This window comes from Nicotiana tabacum, chromosome 11 (genome assembly GCF_000715075.1).
Source record: "Nicotiana tabacum cultivar K326 chromosome 11, ASM71507v2, whole genome shotgun sequence".
Classification (NCBI taxonomy): domain Eukaryota; kingdom Viridiplantae; phylum Streptophyta; class Magnoliopsida; order Solanales; family Solanaceae; genus Nicotiana; species Nicotiana tabacum.
Window position 1 is genome coordinate 64,909,822 of NC_134090.1, and position 12,131 is coordinate 64,921,952.

A 12,131-nucleotide genomic window follows, 5' to 3' on the forward strand; every position below is an offset into this window, starting at 1 on the left:
AAAATCAGAGATTTCATGAGCGCACTAAACATATTGATGTTAGATTTCATTTTATTCGAGATGTTGTTGAAGAGGGAACTATCAAGGTCGTGAAGGTTATCACAGACGATAATGCTGCAGATATGTTGACCAAGATAGTCCCACTCGCTAAGTTTGCACACTGCAAGGACTTGGCGGGGGTGTGCATCAACTGATGCAACTCCGAAGAGAACAGTTGTTAGGTGGAGGTGGTATGTTCAACAATGGTTTGATTTTTCTTGTTTCTTACAACGGGGTTGCCCAGTAAGCTTAGAAGTTTTGGCCAGAGTTGTTCACACGCACGCTCGAAACACAAACCAAGGTGGAGATTGAAGGTGTTGGTTTATGTTTAGTCAACAATGGCATGCAAATTGGAAGAATTGGTGGAAAGAGCTGGTATGGATGCTAGGAGGAAGCTTCCTCCTTTGATGTCACCCATGACATCAAGAGCAGGTAGTTTGATGTCACCAATAACATCAAGAGGAGGTCTTTACCTCTATAAATAGATGCACTCCTTCATTTGTAGAAACCATCCCAAAAATAATACAACACATTGTAGTGAGTAGAGAGTTAAGAGAGAAATTCTCTTAAGTGTAATTGGGAACTCTCCCCTTCCTTTGTTAATATTAAAAAGGCAACTGTTCTCTGGTGGACGTAGGATTATTTTGATCCGAACCACGTTAAATCTTGTGTTCTTTCTTTTACGTTTCCGCTAACAATTGGTATCAGAGCAACAGGATTCTTTAACGATCCAAGGAGGTTATTACTGCAAGTTAAGTTGCCTTATATGAACCATCCGTCCAAATTCTGCTACCATAGAAAGCCCAGGTAAGGCATTCAAGAAAGTGTCACAAAATGAGTGCCTGCTGTCTTGTGCTTCCCTAAAGTTGAATTTATTTTCTTACTTCTCTTTAGAGAAAGGGGGAGGGAAACAGATTAAGATAAGGAGACAACATTTACTCAAGAAACAGAATGACCTAATATTTAGCAGAGCAAAGGAAAAGAAACAGAGAATAACATCTAGTTGAAAGCGAACCCCTTAAAGTTGGTCATTCAACATTAGAAGAATACTTGAGAAACCAAAAAGAAGTCTTAACAACAAAACCATTAGAACAAGACGGTAGGCATCTTATATAAAACACCAGCAGCACTTCAATCCTCAATATTCACCACCACGAAGGCGAAGCACAAGGTGGAGTGTGGATTCCTTTTGGATATTGTAATCTGCAAGGGTGCGCCCATCCTCCAGCTGCTTACCAGCAAATATGAGCCTCTGCTGATCTGGTGGGATCCCTTCTTTATCCTGAATTTTGGCCTTCACGTTGTCAATAGTGTCAGAGCTCTCCACTTCCAAAGTGATGGTCTTTCCTGTCAAAGTTTTGACAAAAATCTGCATACCTCCCCTCAAACGCAACACCAGATGAAGTGTCGACTCCTTCTGTATGTTATAATCAGCAAGTGTCCTTCCATCTTCAAGTTGCTTCCCTGCAAATATCAATCGCTGCTGGTCAGGGGGAATTCCTTCCTTGTCTTGAATTTTGGCCTTCACGTTATCAATTGTGTCTGAACTCTCAACCTCGAGAGTAATGGTTTTTCCAGTGAGTGTCTTTACAAATATCTGCATCTGAAAGGACAATGAGAAACTATTATTACCACTTAGAATCTAACTTAAATATTTAATTGTCTCAAGGACACCAGAACAAGAGTTTCATTAAGGCACAAACAATCTCAATGCAGTTAGGTTCTCCTAATTACTGAAACATAGTACGCAAGCAACCATATATACAAAGTTTACAACAAAGAAATCATGTAAGATAGCCAACCAATACCTAAAAGAAAAGGAACATATGCACACAATTGAAACAAGATGGTAAACACATCATAAAGGCTGGAAGCAAAAGCTATTATTCAATGTCAAGATCCAACTTGTATTACATAGATTATAGAACCAAGTGAAAATATTATCCATTCTTTGTCCCCTTCAAGGACAAGAGATCGGGATGAAGCTCGCTTATGTGATTAGTGTTGCGGAAGCCAAATGTATAGAGTGTGAATAAGTCACAACTACTATACCAAAAATTATGACAACCACCAAATAATAAATAAGACAATAAAGCAATAATAAAGGGAACACCAGAATTTACGAGGTTCGGCTAATTTTGCCTACTCCTCGGACACAACCAAATATTTTATTCCACTCCAAAAATACAAGTGAAATAATACTAAAGAGAGAAGATACAAATGCCTTAAACAGATGAGAAGGCAAATGAGAGGTGTGTTTCAATCCTAAACATTAGGCCTTCTTTTATAGGGGAAAAATCCCCCCAAACTTAACTCCCAACCAATGTGGGACTTTGGCATTTTGCCAAACTTCAACAAATCTCCACCTTGGCAAAATTCCACATTTTCAATTCTCTCTCAATAACAAATTTTGGTTGTGTCTTCATCTTCAATCTTCAGTGTTCAACAATGTTGATCAAATCCAAACAATGTTGAAACTTGACCGCAGTCACCACCTTTGTCAGCATATCAGCAGGATTCTCTGTAGTATGAATTTTCTTCACCGTGACTCCACCTTCTTCTATGATTTCTCGTACGAAATGATACCGAACATCAATGTGCTTCGTCCTTGCATGATAAACTTGGTTCTTCGCTAATTGAATAGCACTTTGACTATCACAAAAAATTGTGATACCTTTTTGTTCAACACCAAGCTCCTTTAGCAATCCTTGAAGCCAAATTGCCTCTTTCACAGCATCTGTAATAGCCATGTACTCTGCCTCTGTTGTAGACAAAGCAACTGTTGACTGCAAAGTAGACTTCCAACTAACTGGTGCCTTTGCAAAAGTAAACACATAACCAGTAGTTGATCTTCGTTTGTCCATATCACCCGCAAAATCTGAGTCACAATATCCAACTACAAACTGATTGTCTTCCTGCTCAAAAACTAACCCGACATCTACAGTATTATGAATATACCGTAGAATCCACTTCACAGCTTGCCAATGCTCCTTTCCTGGATTGTGCATATATCTGCTAATAACTCCAACAGCTTGTGAAATGTCAGGCCTTGTGCAAACCATTGCATACATCAAGCTACCAACAACATTTGCGTATGGTACCTTTGACATATACTCTCGTTCAGCTTCATCCATTGGCGACATAGTAGTACTTAGCTTAAAATGGGAAGCAAGTGGAGTACTAACTGGCTTAGTCTTGTCATCTATGCCAAAACGTTGAAGTACTCTCTTCAAATATTCCTTTTGAGATAAACAGAGTTTCTTTGAACGTCTATCTCTAATTATCTCCATGCCAAGAATTTTCTTTGCCTCACCCAAATCCTTCATCTCGAACTCCTTCTTCAGTTGAATCTTCAACTTATCAATTTCTTCCGAATTCTTGGAAGCTATCAACATATCATCAACATATAGGAGAAGATATACAAAGGAACCATCTTTAAGCTTGTGCAAATACACACAATGATCGTATTTGCTTCTCTTGTACCCTTGCTGCAACATAAACTCGTCAAATCGCTTGTACCATTGTCTAGAAGATTGTTTCAATCCGTACAACGATTTTTCAAGTTTGCACACCATATTTTCTTTTCCAGCAACTTTGAATCCTTCTGGCTGAGTCATGTAGATTTCCTCCATCCATCTGAACTAGTTCCAAATCCAATTGTGCTACCAAAGCCAACATAATTCTAATGGAGGAATGTTTTACAACTGGAGAAAACACTTCATTGTAATCAATTCCCTCCTTTTGAGCATATCCTTTGGCCACCAATCTTGCTTTGTAGCGAACATCTACTTGGTTAGGAAATCCTTCCTTCTTTGCAAATACCCATTTGCACCCAATTGCTTTCTTTCCTTCGGGAGATTGGCCAATCTCCATGTATGATTCTGATGAAGGGACTGTATTTCATCATTCATGGCAATCCTCCACTTATCTTCTTCTGAACTTTGGACAGCGTCTTTATAAGTAGTAGGAACATCATCAGCTACAATTGAGGTTGCACAAGCAACCGTCTCTATGAGACGAACAGGTTTCGTTATTGTTCTTTTTGGCCTGCTGGTTGCTATTGATTCAAGTTGTTGTTGAGATTCCTGAGTTGGAATCTCCTCTACTGGCTCTCCTTCCAGAGGGTAATCTTCATTTGTTTCCTCCTCTGCTTCTTGTGTAGGAAAAATAAATTTTCCCTCAAACTCCACCTGCTTAGAAGCACCTTCATTTTGTTTGGTATCTTCTGTTACCTTATTTACCATAGCAAATTCATCAAAGGTAACATCTCTGCTGAATATTACTTTCTTTGTCATAGGGCACCATAAGCGATATCCTTTGACTCCAGAAGTAATTCCCATAAAAATAGCCTTCTTTGCCCTTGGATCCAATTTTGACTCCGTCACATGATAATATGCAGTTGAGCCAAACACGTGCAAAGAGTTATAATCTACAGCAAGTTTTCCGTACCATTTTTCAAATGGTGTTTTGCCATCAATAGCAGCAGATGGTAGACGATTAATGAGGTGACATGCATATGTAATTGCCTCAGCCCAAAATTCTTTGCCCAAGCCAGCATTGGACAACATACACCGTACCTTCTCCAGCAAGGTCCGGTTCATACGTTCTGCCACTCCATTCTGTTGTGGTGTATGTCTAACAGTGAAGTGTCGGACGATGCCATCATTTTCACAGACCTTATTGAAATGATCATTTTTGTATTCACCTCCATTGTCTGTGCGAATACCCTTGATCCTCCTGCCTGTTTGATTCTCCACCATCGTCTTCCATTTGAGAAAAATTCCCAGCACTTCATCTTTGTTTTTCATTGTATACACCCACACTCTTCGAGAAAAATCATCAACAAAGGTTACAAAATAGTGCTTCCCACCCAATGAAGGTGTTTTGGAAGGACCCCAAACATCAGAGTGTACATAATCCAAAATGCCTTTAGTATTATGGATCGCTGTACCAAATTTAACCCTTGTCTGTTTCCCTTTGACACAATGCTCACAAAACTCCAAGTTGCAAGCCTTTACTCCTTTTAACAATCCTTGATCTGATAGAGTTTTCAAGGATTTTCCTCCAGCATGTCCCAAGCGCATGTGCCATAGCTTGGTTGCTTCTGCCTCTTTGTCGTCACTGGATGTTACTGTCGCTGTCCCAATAACTGTACTGCCACGATAGCGGTACATATTATTATTCTTCCGATTAGCCTTCATTACCACTAGTGCACCGGAGCATACTCTCATCACTCCATTTTCTGCAATGATTTTGAACCCTTTTGATTCTAGGGCTCCCACAGAGATGAGATTCTTCTTCAAATCCGGTACATATCGAACATCTATCAATGTTCTGATCATTCCATCATGGTTCCTTAATCGTATTGAACCAATGCCATATGAGGTAAGAGGGCTGTTATCCGCTGTGTGGATGACTCCATATTCTCCTTCTTGAAATTCCATGAACCAGTCCCTGTTGGGACACATATGATAGCTACAAGCCGAGTCCATCAACCATATGTCTGATGATGTTGATGACTCTGTTGTAACTAATGAGAAGTCTGAATCATCACAATCAGCTACATTTGAATCCATAATGGCCTTTCCATTGTTATGTTTGGCCTTATTCTTCAACTTCGGACAGTCTTTCTTCCAGTGCCCTTTTTCTCGACAAAAGGCACATTCATCTTTGCTGGGTCTGGATCTTGACTTGGATCTTCCCTTCTTTGTCCTCGTTTGATTTTGAGGACGACCCCTCACAAATAGTGCTTCTCCTTCTCCGCCCTTCTGTTTTTCTTGCTTTCTTTGTTCATAGCTGTACAAAGCCGAACAAACTTCTCTGAGAGAAACTTCGTCATTTCCATGGAGTAGAGTAGTTTCAAGGTGCTCGTACTCATCAGGAAGTGACGCCAACAACATCAAGGCCAAGTCACCATCATCATAAGTTGTATCCATATTTTGCAAATCTGTAACCAACTTATTGAAACTGGTGATATGTTCATTCATCGTGGTACCAGGAACATAGGTGAAGTGAAACAGTCTCTTCTTCATGTACAATTTATTTTGACTGTTTTTCTTCAAAAATTTATCCTCCAGTGCTTTCCATAATTTACTTGCAGAAGTTTCCTTTGTGTATGGATATTTCTGCTCTCTAGCAAGGTAGGATCGAATGGTACCGCAAGCAACACGGTTGATAATTCTCCAATCTTCTTCTCCAATAACATCTGGTTTCTTTTCTTCAATGGCCAGATCTAGCCCTTGTTGAAAAAGGACATCTAGAACCTCGCCTTGCCACATCCCAAAATGTCCGGACCCGTCAAATATTTCGACCGCAAATTTCGCATTTGACACAATTCTTGTCATAAGCGAAGATGCCAATGATGACGTATTGTTGACACTTGATGTAGATTCTTCTTGTTTATTGTCTCCCATCTTTGACACAAATATTATTTAATAGCTGACGACACAAATCAAGATTATTTCCTTTCTGGTGTGGAAGATCAGACTAAGCTGCAACCACAGAGCATACTCAGACAGAACCTTGACTCAGTTACCAAGATAAATCTTTTCTGATGTGGAAGATCAGACTATGCTGCAACCACAGAGCATACTTAGACAGTACCTTGGCTCTGATACCAATTGTTGCGGAAGCCAAATGTATAGAGTGTGAATAAGTCACAACTATTATACCAAAAATTATGACAACCACCAAATAATAAATAAGACAATAAAGCAATAATAAAGGGAACACCAGAATTTACGAGGTTCGGCTAATTTTGCCTACTCCTCGGACACAACCAAATATTTTATTCCACTCCAAAAATACAAGTGAAATAATACTAAAGAGAGAAGATACAAATGCCTTAAACAGATGAGAAGACAAATGAGAGGTGTGTTTCAATCCTAAACATTAGGCCTTCTTTTATAGGGGAAAAATCCCCCCCAAACTTAACTCCCAACCAATGTGGGACTTTGGCATTTTGCCAAACTTCAACAATTAGTCCTCTATCTAAGTTCGTTTGTGATGAAATCTTTTCCTACCCAGGCTTAAGCTTATTCTCGTTATCTGATCATCATGGATTCATGAAAAAAATGTATATCAAGTAGACAGTAGACCAAGTTAGTATATGTAAGTGATATATCATGGGTCAGCAGCATCAACCACCTCTCAATCATTTACCGCTCAGTTTTCTCTAATTATATTCGTGATTTTTGATCAACCTAAATCAAAACAAGCTGCAACTATCGAACCATCAAACCCTAAGGTCATCAAATTCCTAGTGAAAACTTGGGCAATATCAGTTAACCGAAGAACCGTGTCACACACAGATCCCATCACATTCCAATAAATCAAAAAAGGAAAAAAGTTACCATAATAAGCAAAAACAACGAAAAAAGGCAACAAAGCCTAGCTCAACAAATTCATAACTTCCACAAGCAAAATCCAGAATTTACACATGAATTAATCGAAGAACAATGTCGATTGCAGTAATTCACCACGTGTGATAAATCAAACACACAGAAAAAAACTAAAAGGACAATATAATCCGACATGTTTCTCAACAAAAAACCACATATAGATCAATTCAAATCGCAAAAATTAAGAGAGAAAAGGAAGAATTGGAGTTGCTTACCTTGAGAGGAAGAAGAAAAAGAGTCGGGAGAAGGTTAGCTTGTTTTGCAAAAGGAGAGAAGAATTTGTTTGTGAAGTTGTGAATGGAACGAAAGGGAAGAAGGGCTAGTTTATATAGGCGATGTATTGGGCTGAAATAGCGTGAAGGAAAGGTCAAAGTCGGCCTACTCTTAGGAGTTTTTGGCAAAAATCATCCTTAAATTATAGCTCAAAGCAAGGGTACATCCTTGTCTTATCCTAGTAAATAAAAATCATCTTTATACTATTTAAAAAGTTACAAGAATTATCCTTTCGTTAAATTTTATCACAAAAACTAACAGCATCATCAAAAGACCATGTCCATCACGTGCCTTTTCCCCTCAATTTTCCAATATTGTCCCTCCTACCCGATCGTCTTCCACCTTTGCCAAAAAGGACTAAGACTTCAAAACTAGAAGTTTCTTTCCATATGAACTTCACACCCAACTATGGTATGATAGTTGGAACACTCCGATCTCATGCTGTACTATTTCTTGCTACCTTCCTTTTGGAGAGGAAAGTGCAAAGCCTTTAAAAATAATGGAAGAGGTTTGACTTTCTAAGCAGCAGCATGTATTTCAATGCACGTACGGTAGATTCTGATATTCTATCTTTAATTTGAGGTGATGATGCAAGGTTTGTTTTTAAAATGTGACTCCAACTTCGGTTTAGCTCAACTATTGTGAAATCACTCACTCCGACAAATGGAAGAGAACTAATCTAGTTTCTGACTTTCAGGTTCTTGATTTAGAGCTAGAACCTTTTAATTTTTCTCATTTATAGGTAGACTAATAAAACTGACACAAAGAGAATCGGCACCCTCATCAAAGCTCGGCACAAATATAAGATTTTACATGATCATAATGCATTTCCACCTCAAGGTCGTGTCAATCTCTTGTTATCATCTGCTTGTTATAAGAAGACAACTTAAGGAGAAGTTATTTCAGTGTAGGCCATTTTTGTTCATTAAATAGCAGCAACTTTAAAGAAGAAATAAGCAGCACCTAGTTCATCCTGCTAGTTTTCTTGAAGAAGAAGAAGAAGAAAGGGAGGAAACAAAAATTAAGAAGGAAAGAGAAGACGGTCAGCACGTTCTTGGAAAAGTCGATTGGGCAGGAGGGACAATATTGGAAAATTGAGGGGAAAAGGCACGTGATGGACATGGTCTTTTGACGATGCTGTTAGTTTTTGTGATAAAATTTAATGGAATGATGATTCTTGCAACTTTTTAAATAGTATAAAGATGGTTTTCGTTTACTAGGATAAGACAAGGATATACCCTTGATTTGAGCCATAGTTTAAGGATGATTTTTGCTAAAAACTCGTTTCTGTTAGGTTTGGGATAGAATACAGGCCTTAATTCCTACGCCAAATTTTCTATCGAATGTGACTAGGGATAAAACTTACTACGTACTAGTCTATGCTAATTGTTAAACCATGGATTTTTTTAATATTCCTTGATTTTTCTATATTTGTTTTATTTTATGTTCTCCCTAAAAGGGGAATGAGAAGATTTTTCACTCACCCGATATCTCTCCCCGCGAATAAAAAGAATTTACAGTGAGACATTTTTTCAATTTTAAACTATACAAAAAATTATTATTTCTTTTATTTTAATTTATTTGGTACTATTTGACTAGGTACTCAGAATTTAAAAATAAATAAAATATTATTGACACGTTATGTAAATATTATCCATCTAGTGAGGGCATAATTGTTATTCTTTGTGAGATGAACAAGAAAGAAATTGAATCAATGAATTGGATAACTTCTTTGTCTCATTTTTCATGTGAAAAAGATTAGCACTTCTTAATTTTTTTTTGTACAACCATGAATATTACCATTAATAGCAAAATGAATGCACTTAGAGAGCACTTAAGTTCATAACGTATTGTTATGAATGTTAAGCCTTTAAACAAGCACTATATGCATATAAACCTCATCAAAAACTCTCCGCAAATTATGTACCCTTTTTTTTTTTACCTTCTTAGTGAACCTATTCTTTCAATAACTTCCTTAATTTGTTCTACTGATAAGTGGGGATTTTGACTATTTATTAGCGCCTTTTAGCATTTATTTTAGTCTAAAAGCATTGAATTGTGTTCCCGAAACTAATGAAATGTGCTAAATTACAGAAATATTGGAAATTGGACTCCATAAATGAAATCCGACCCAAAAAGGAGTAATCTAAACTCAATGCAATAAAAGGCACGGAAGTTACAAAGTGCGCACCGCAGAATTTCATCTGCAGCCGAAGATGATGGAGAAAAGTCCATCAGACATTCTGGCAAATTGCGGACTGCACAAGACTTGTGCGGCCGCAAAAGCTGGGCTAGGAACAAAGTTCAGAGAGTGTGCAAGTTCCTAAGTTCCAAGTTGTGAGCACGTGATTTTCTCCCTATATGAATTACTCCTATAAAATCCAAGAAAATAGGGTTTTTCCATTTTTTGCCATTTTATAGGATATTTGTAGAATTTTATTAATTGTTTGTATTTTTGTGCACGTTTAATTTCCATTAAAAATCATAAAAAATGCCAAAAAAATACCATGCATTGCATTTAGGTTGTGTTTGTTACATTTTTAAGGTTAATTAGTTATTATTTGTTTTATTAAAAAATAAAAATCACAAAATGGTTCATTTTTGCATTTTTAGCTTTAATTTTATAATAGTAGCTTTTCTCTTTTAATCTAGGATCAAGGAATATTTGTAATTTTTAAGAAATTAGTTAGTTTTACAATCTAGATTAATTTAGGATTTTAATTTAGGTTTTTAATTAAATAAAAAGAAAAACAAAAAGAAAGGAAAATAAAAGAATTGGATAAGGGGGGGGGGGGGAGGGGGTTGTTTTAATTTCATTGGGCCAAAGTCCAAACATTTCTGCCCCAGATTTGCCCAAACACAACCCAAACCCTCCCCAAAGTCCGAGCCCAAGAAACAATTACCCGGTCCAGCTCTGCCCCATATCAAACGACATCGTTTCCATCACATTAAGTCCCATCCGTTCATCCCATTTAATCGAACGGATGGGAACTACCCTTTCATAAGTATAAAACTGTCCAAATGCCCCCATACCCATTCGACCCCCCATTCCATCTCTCTCAAACTCAAAGACATGAAACCCTAGCCAGTCTCATATTCCCCGACGTCTCCACAGTATTCCGCCGCCAAAAATCGCCTTACGGCGGCGGAGTTTCTCCAAACTACTCCAAATTAACACCAAACAACCACCTTCCCCTCCCCTTTTTAAATCCCCAAACCATTTTCCTCAAATCTTCCTCAAAATGCTCAAATTTCGGATCTGAGATCCAAACCCTAACTTTTCCCTTTTTAATTTTCGGTCAATTTTTGGGCTATTTGAACCTAAGAAGTCCATTAGTCGACTGTTCTTGTTGAGAACCATTGATTAATGATCGTCCAAGTTCGTTTTATCCCGTTGATGCTTGTCCAAAGTTCTCGGTAGAGTCAAAATCCAAAGCAGGCATGAGTAATCCCTTTTACTTTCCTTTTTCTTCCTTCTTTCTGTTTATCTCTATCTTCTTTCTTTCTTTTATCCGTTTGTCTGGAATCATCACAACTCTAGTTTTTTTTTTCCTTTTACGACTTTTCTGTGCATCTGTTCTTTAGATTAGACAAAGCATGTTAAGATTTCATTATCTGAGGTTTAATTTCAATTTGCATAGGTTGGTTTAATTAGGTCTAATATTTATAAGGCTCTCGATAAATTGGCTATTCTGTTTTTTAATAATTGCTTATTTTAGTCTGAAGTTTAATTAGAATGATTAACAATCTACTTGGTTGATTTCTGATTAGCTGTTAAAATAGTTTAATTGGTTAGTTTGTTTTGATTTGAAGGTTGATTAGGGTAATTTCTTATATCGCTCTATTTCAACTCTGTTTGGCATTTGGATATGAATTTTATTTCATTTCTGGCCTCATTTGTGTTTACCCTAGTTTGTGAATTAGTAAAAATTCCTTGGGTTTAATTGAGCAATATAAAAACTTAAGGGGGTCATTGGAAATGATTAAAATGGGAAGTTCAGATAAGGCCAATGAAAGAAAGGTTTAGAATAGGGGCAGCTGACCTCATTTGGTTAGCACACAGTGCAGAAACCAATGAGGGACAACCAGCTGTCCAAGTTTGTTAAAAGATGCCTTTATGGCTGAGGGAGTAATTCCTTATCATCGGGAGCACATGACATTTTCATAGGCTATAAAAAGTATCCTCTCTTCACTCATTTGGGAATCAGATTTTCACAACCTTAAAAAACCTCTTGAAAGTTCAGCACTGCTTCATTAGAGCTGATTCTTTTTCTTCTGTTTTGAGCCAAAATTTTTTAAAAAAAACTTCTTTGAAATTTCTAGTTTCCACAAGTTGAAGAAAGGATTAAGTTTGAGGATGTGTAGGCTGTTTCTTGCTGTTTGCTTTCTGCTGATCTGCTGCTGAAAATCCATCTCTTA

General features: G+C 37.4%; 1 pseudogene; it reads right to left on the minus strand.

The window, feature by feature from the left end:
• Window positions 1-7,812, minus strand: part of LOC107830330 (polyubiquitin-like) — a 41,380-nt pseudogene extending 33,568 nt beyond the window's left edge.
• Between the last annotated feature and the right edge of the window lie 4,319 nt (window positions 7,813-12,131).